The following is a 7,558-nucleotide window of genomic DNA, read 5'->3' as shown; positions in this document are numbered from 1 at the left end:
GGGGATGCCAGAAAAGCAACTACGGAGGATGAATGCTCCATTGGTCGGATTTACTGGGGATTCGGTCCCAGTAGAGGGCGAGGTCGACCTCCTGGTCACGGTCGGGCTCGCCCCCCGGGAAAGCACCGTGAGAATGACCTTCCTTGTGATACGCCTGCCCTCAGCTTATAATGCCATCCTTGGAAGACCAGGTCTCAACGCCCTTCGAGCAGTGGTCTCAACTCGCCACCTGCTCATGCGATTCCCCACCAGCCAAGGAGTTGGCGAAGTTCATGGGGACCAGGCGGTAGCGAGACGATGCTACATGGCGACCCATGAGGCGAAGCGACCGGCCGAGGTGCCGGCCCCAGCAACCGACCAGCCTTCAGCTAAAACCCTGAAGGCACGGATCGGCTCTCAGAAGAATCGGGTAGAGCCCGGTGAGCTACTAATCCAAGTTCCTTTGCGCGAAAATTTTCTCGAGCTAATCATGCAGGTCGGCTCCGGCCTCAATGATTGCGAAAGGGATCGCCTCGTCAACTTCTTGCGGAACAACATGGATGTCTTCGCATGGTCGCCCGCGGATATGCCGGGAATAGATCCAGAGATCATGATCCACCGGCTCCAAGTAAAGCCAACCTGCAAGCCCGTGCGACAAAAGAAGCGAGGTGCCGCTCTTGAACGACAACGAGCAGCAACCGAGGAGGTTGATAAACTTCTCAAGGCTGGCTTCATTCGGGAGATATCCTACCCAGAGTGGCTTGCCAATGTGGTCCTCGTCAAAAAGGCTAGTGGAAAATGGCGCATGTGCGTGGACTACACCGACTTGAATAAAGCCTGCCCAAAGGACAGCTTCCCACTCCCCAGCATCGACCAGCTCGTGGACTCCACCTCTGGACATGAGCTGTTGGCATTCATGGACGCCTTCTCCGGATACAACTAGATCCATATGGCGCCAGAAGATGAAGAAAAGACGGCCTTCATCACCGACGGGGGTACCTATTGCTACAAAGTAATGCCATTCGGCTTAAAGAATGCCGGAGCAACTTATCAGAGGCTGGTTAGCCGGATCTTCAAAGACCAAATAGGCCGAAACATGGAGGTCTATGTTGATGACATGCTGGTGAAAAGCAAGGTGGCGCAAGACCATGTGACCGACCTTGATGAAGCATTCTCCACACTCTGAAGGTACCGAATGAAGCTCAACCCAGCCAAATGTGCGTTCGGAGTTACCTCGGGCAAATTCCTTGGCTTCATCATTACACAGCGAGGAATCGAAGCCAATCCTGAAAAGATCCAAGCGCTCCAGGAAATGACGCCTCCGAGGACAGTCAAGGAAGTACAACGGCTTACGGGCCGAGTCGCAGCTCTCGGGAGATTCATCTCCCGATCGGCCGAGCGCTGCCTTCCATTTTTTGCGACTCTTAAGAAGCCAAAAAACTTCCTATGGTCGGCCGAGTGCCAGCAACCTTTTGAAGAGCTCAAGCACCTTCTTGCTTCCCCTCTCCTGCTCACAAAGCCTCGGCAGGGTGAACTCCTCTACCTGTACTTAGCTGTTTCCCCGTAGCAGTGAGCTCAGTCCTGGTTCGGGAGGAGGGCAAGCTCCAAAAGCCAGTATATTACACCAGCCGGGTCTTGAGGGATGCTGAGACCCGATACTCCAAGCTGGAGAAGACTGTCTATGCCTTGGTCATCTCAGCTCGGAGGCTCCGACCCTATTTCCAAGCCCACACGGTGGCCGTGCTAACCGACCAGCCAGTAAAGCAGATCCTGCAAAGATCAGACCGCGCAGGCCGGATTACCAAGTGGGCCGTCGAGCTCGGAGAATTTGACCTCGAGTTCCGACCCAGACCGGCGATCAAAGCGCAGGCACTCGCTGACTTCATAGTCGAGTGCACTATACCGGACGAGGCCAAGCCTGAACCTGAGCCTACGCCAACAGAGCAGACCCCGAGTTTGGCATGGACTTTGCACGTCGATGGCTCTTCAAACTCGGGGGTAGCGGAGCAAGTCTCATCCTCACCAGCCCAGAGGGGGTGGTTGCCGAACAAGCCTTACGCCTCGAGTTTCCTGCTTCCAACAACATGGCGGAATATGAAGCACTCGTCGCCGGGCTTAAGCTAGCCAGAGAGCTAAGAGTGAAGGACCTGAGGGCCTTCAGCGATTCTCAGCTCGTCGTCAACCAAATCCTGGGTGACTTCGAAGCCAGAGACCCCACAATACAGGAATATCTTTGTAAGGTACGGGATCTCACCTCGACCTTGAATTCTTTCCACATCCAACATGTCGCCAGGTCAGAGAATCTTAGGGCCGACCAGCTGTCAAAGCTGGCGTCCTCCCGCATGAGCGAGCTCCCCAAAACGGCGGTACTAGAGTATCTTCAAAAACCCAGCACGGAGGAGCTCTTTGCATTGAGTTCGAGCCAAGCTGGATGGACGAGCTCATCAGCTATCTGCAAGACGAAGTCCTCCCCAGTAATGAACGTGGGGCTCGCCGAATAAAGCGTTCCGCCACCTAGTACATGTTGCACGAGGAAAAACTTTATCGAAGATCTTTCACCTCTCCCCTCCTCAGATGTCTCCGCCCGACAGAGGCTGACTATGCAATGCGTGAAGTCAATGAAGGGATTTGTGGAAATCATCTGGGAGGACGAGCATTGGCCCATAAGATTTTGCGCCAAGGATACTACTGGCCGACACTCCAGAAGGATGCTTTGGACTTCGTCCGAAGATGCGACCGATGCCAGAGAAACGCCAATGTCCAACGCCGACCCTCGGCTTCGTTGACTTCCATTAGCTCCCCTTGGCCTTTTGTCCCGTGGGGAATCGACATTCTGGGACTATTCCCTCTGGCTACCGGGCAAAGAAAATTCCTAGTCGTCTCCATCGACTATTTTACCAAGTGGGTGGAAGCCGAGCCACTCGCCCGGATCACCGAGCAGAAGATGCGGAATTTTGTCTGGAAGTCAATAATCTGCAGATTTGGGCTTCCCCGCGTCGTCATATCGGACAACGGCCGCCAGTTCGACAACCTCTGCTTTAGAGAATTCTGCTCCGAGCTTGGCATCGACCACCGCTTCACCTCGGTTGCGCACCCTCAGACGAATGGAGAAACCGAGGTAACAAATCGTACTATTTTGCAGGGGCTCAAAGCCAGGCTCGACAAATCTAAAGGACAGTGGGTCGAAGACCTATACAATGTCCTGTGGGCTTACCGGACCATATTCCGTGTCCCCACCGGCGAGACTCCCTTCAATTTAACATATGGAACGGAAGCTGTCATCCCGTTGGAGATCGGACTCCCTTCTCCGAGGGTAGAACACTATGATGCCAGCTCCAACTCCTCACAGCTCAGAAACAACCTGGACCTAATCGAGGAGACAAGGGAGGCCGCTCAAGTTCGCATGGTAAGGTACCAGCAAAAGACAGCGCAGTACTACAACGCCAGAGTCAAGGTTAAATCCTTCAAAGCAGGGGACCTCGTCCTTAGAAGAGCCGAGGCCTCTCGACTGACCGAGCAAGGGAAGCTGGGTCCAAATTGGGAGGGACCTTACCGAGTCACACGCGTCCAGCGGCCCGGAACTTACAAGCTGGAGTCTCTTGATGGGACTCCCATTCCACGAAGCTGGAATTCTGAAAATCTCCGCGTGTACTACCAGTAGAACCCCGAGGGGTTCTCCATTTTTTAATCATAAATCTCATTTTACAACAGCTTATGTGCACTTGCTCAAATTTGCCAATTCTCCTAATTATTGTCTCATGGTACCAGACCTGGCCCGGCTCGTCAATCAACATAAAGCGGAGCCAGACGCCTTGACGAAATCTTGGAGCGTCGAACGTCGAGCTCGGCTCGATCTCCATCGAACGTCGAGCTCGGCTCGATCTCCATCGAACGTCGAGCTCGGCTCGATCTCCATCGAACGTCGAGCTCGACTCGATCTCCATCAAATACCTCGACCACGGTCGGGATGCTCCGATACTTCGGGATGACGGAGCACCTACGTGGTCTCCCTGAAGATGTTCGTGAATTCATGAGTCCGTGAGTTTGAGATGCGGTCTCCATCAAACATCGAGCTCGGCTCGATCTCCATCGAACATCGAGCTCGGCTCGATCTCCATCGAACATCGAGCTCGGCTCGATCTCCATCGACCATCGAGCTCGGCTCGATCTCCATCGACCATCGAGCTCGGCTCGATCTCCATCGACCATCGAGCTCGGCTCGATCTCCATCGAACATCGAGCTCGGCTCGATCTCCATCGAACATCGAGCTCGGCTCGATCTCCATCGAACATCGAGCTCGGCACGATCTCCAGTTCGTGATCAATGAAACATCCGTGATAGGCAACAATCTCTGATGGCAATTGGCTTCTACTTATGCCGGCGTCCCCAAAGAACGGACTCCGAGCAGAAGAGCGTCTTCAAAATCGCCAGGCGAAGTTCACAGCCTCGGCGTAAGACGCTCATGGTACCAGGTACCCATTCAATTAATGTCTCTACATTATTTCATTTACTTTATTCCTGATTAATTAATTACCTGAATGAAACCTCGACCAGTGTCGAGGCACCTGGTCGGGCCAATCATTGCTCGGCCTCACCCGTCCCACATGCATTGTTCGATAGCGAGCTATAGCCTAATTTATACCGGCAGCTTGATGAATCCTCATCCCGAGCTTCGGGACATCCGACTCGGTTGTCGAAAGAAGTCCGACAATCCGCCTCTGCAACCTAAGGTCCGAGTTTGAAGTCCGAATAAAGTTCGAGTTTAGTGACCTTTGGTCCTGGGGCTCGGCCGAATTCTGAGCTAAGCTCGAAAAGGCTTGCCGAGCCTAAGCGTATCCTAGACATAAGCATCGCGATATCACTGGTCGAAGGTCCGAGCAGCGAAAATTCATACCTAAGCTCGGACTAGACAAATATGCCAAACTTGAACGCAGGTCTAACTGCATAGCGGACGAAATTGGGGCTACAGAGCCCAAGTCCTTGGAACCTAAAGCAGATCCAAGTTAAGAAACCTAGGTCTACCGAAAATCGAAACACAAGCCAATTGCGAGTTACGAAAAAATATCTATTCAAAGGTATTCATTTAAAGGAGCCCGTAGGCTAAGTACAAAGCTCGGGCTTGGCCTCAACAGTATGGAGGCCATCCCAATTTACAAAAAGAAAAACGAAAAACTTCAAGGCTCAGCCCTACTGTCCTCGGCGACTTCAGGAACGGCTGGCTCCTCCGCGATCGAGGCCTCTACCTCAGTAGCCTCGGTGACCTCAGGAGCAGCCTCAGCGACCTCAGGAGCAGCCTCAGCGACCTCGGGAGCAGCCTCGCCCGCCTCGGCCGGGCCCCCTGGTCAGCCCCGTCAGATGCCGGAGCTTCCGCCTTCGCCTCGGACTCCTCGACCCCTGCTCCTGGTTGAAGCAGGTTAAGGTCGAAGTCTGGAAGAAGCCGCTGTAGTTGGTTGGGAAAGTCTTTGAAGCCCTGGATGAGCCCGTTCACGCCTTTCTCTTCTAGTAAGTCGCGAAACTCTTCCGATTCACGGAAGAGTTTAACGGCGTCCTGGGCCTGCTCCCGAGCTTCCTGCTCCCGAGCCTCGTGGTAGGCGGCCTTCCGCTCCAAATTTTTTATTTCCCGTTCGCGATCAATGAGCAAGGATTGCGCGTCGAGCAAACGGGCCTCAAGCTCTTGGGTTTTGAGGTGAGCCTCCTGCTCGCGGTTGGCAAGCGCCGACTCGGCCTCGGCCAGACGGGCCTCTGCGGCGCGCACTTCAGATCTGGCAAGGGCATGCGCGCCCTTCTCCTCTTCGAGCTCGGCGGTCAGAGCCCGAACCTCGTCCTCGGCCGCCCCCATTCTTGCTTGGAGCCCCTGGCGCTCGCCTCGGACGCGAGACGCCTCGCCTCGGCTTCCTCGTGCCCTCGCTGATGCCTTCGGGCTCGCTCCCGATAATCCTGGATTATATGCATCAGCGTCTCCGTCTCGTGCAGATGCTGTAAAAAAGAGACGTGAGAAACGAATTTAAAATAAAACTTGCACAAAAATAGTTGCACAAACGAAGAGATTAACCTACCCGGACGGCAGAGCAAAGGGCAGAGTCCATGAAGGCGCCATAATTCATGGACCGGATCTTGGCCTGGTCGGCCGGGAGCAGCGCGACCCGAAGAACCTCGCGCGCTACCTGGGGGTTATCGAGGGCCGAGTCGCCCTCGAAAACCACCCGCCCGGGAGCGTAAGGCATCCGCTCCCGGGGGCCCGACGAGCCCGAAAGGCCGGCCTCGGCCGGCCTGGGCGAAGCCGACCCCACAGCTCCTTGACTATTCCCCGGCTCGGGACTGGGAAATTGGGGTCGGACAGGCGGCCGATCTGACTGCCGCAAAGCTGGGGTGGGGCGCGCAAGCACCAAACTCGCCGAAGGACTCCTCCCTCCCTGGTCGGCGATCGGGGCTTCCTGCCGACCAGGAATTTGTGAAATTGGTGCCAGACACGGGAGCACTATCGTAGCCCCACCGGAGCTCGCGCCCCTGGAGCCTAGGCCCTCCCTCCGACCCGCCTAGAAATGCGCGGTGCTGGGAGCGCCCGTCTCGGCCACCGTGGTCGCCGAGACCTTTGCCTCTTTCTTTGGCTCGGTCGGCTCCCCCGCGAGCTCGGCCGCCCTTTTTTGAAATCGGGCGTACAAGACTCGCTCTTGGTCACCATTTTCGCGATATCTGCAAGGGCGAGCAGGATTAGAACGCAGAATAATAGCAGAATAAAAAGCGACTTTCTATTGTTATCCTTACTCTGAGGAGGCACCGAGCTCAGGCCAACATTCACTAGAGCGTCCTCACTTATGAGGCCGCTCAATAGAATACTGTCCTCGAGGCTGCGAACGGTGTCGAGGATCCCCTGCTCGTGCGAAGAAAGCTTGGGGACTTTATTGACGGACCTGAGTCGGGTCGGCCTCCACCTAGGGTCAAACCTCCATGTCCGTTCGGAGCCCAGAAAGAAGAATTTCTTCTTCCACTCGTGAATGGACGAAGGAGCGCCCTGGAAGAGTGGCCGACCCGCCCGAAGGGCAATGTAGAGCCACTCTCCGTCTCCCGGGTTCGACTTCAACACGAAGAGTCGCCGGAAAATATTTACAGAAGTCGGAATCCCGAACGCCAAACATAGCGACAGAAAACCGACTACTGTCCTCCAGGCGTTCGGAGCGAGTTGCGCCGGGACCAACTGGTACTCCGTAAGCAACTCGTTCACGAACCCATGAAAAGGAAATCGTAGGCCGGCCCAGAGTGCCTCCAGGTACACTCCGATCCGGCCTACCGGGGGATTCGTTACCCGATCCCCCGACCTGGTGGGCTCCAGACGAAACCCTCGTCGAGGAAAGAACCATTCCTCGGCCATCTCGACCTCCAAATCACTCATGGTGGACTCGACATCACTCGGACCGGGACCCATTAGGAAGAAGAAAGAAGGGTTCTGAGAGGATAAAGAAAAAGGGGACCTGTGAAGGATGCCGAAGATAAGAAGCTTCGGACTGAGAAAAGCTGAAGGAAGGAGACAATAAGAAAGTAGCAGGAGGCCAGGTGAGGATTTATATAAATCCCTCCAAC

Source organism: Phoenix dactylifera, chromosome 6 (genome assembly GCF_051530095.1).
Source record: "Phoenix dactylifera cultivar Ajwa chromosome 6, Ajwa_hap1_PhDact_Kaust_v1.1, whole genome shotgun sequence".
NCBI classification, from domain to species: Eukaryota; Viridiplantae; Streptophyta; class Magnoliopsida; order Arecales; family Arecaceae; genus Phoenix; species Phoenix dactylifera.
Note: the sequence above shows the minus strand (reverse complement) of the source record.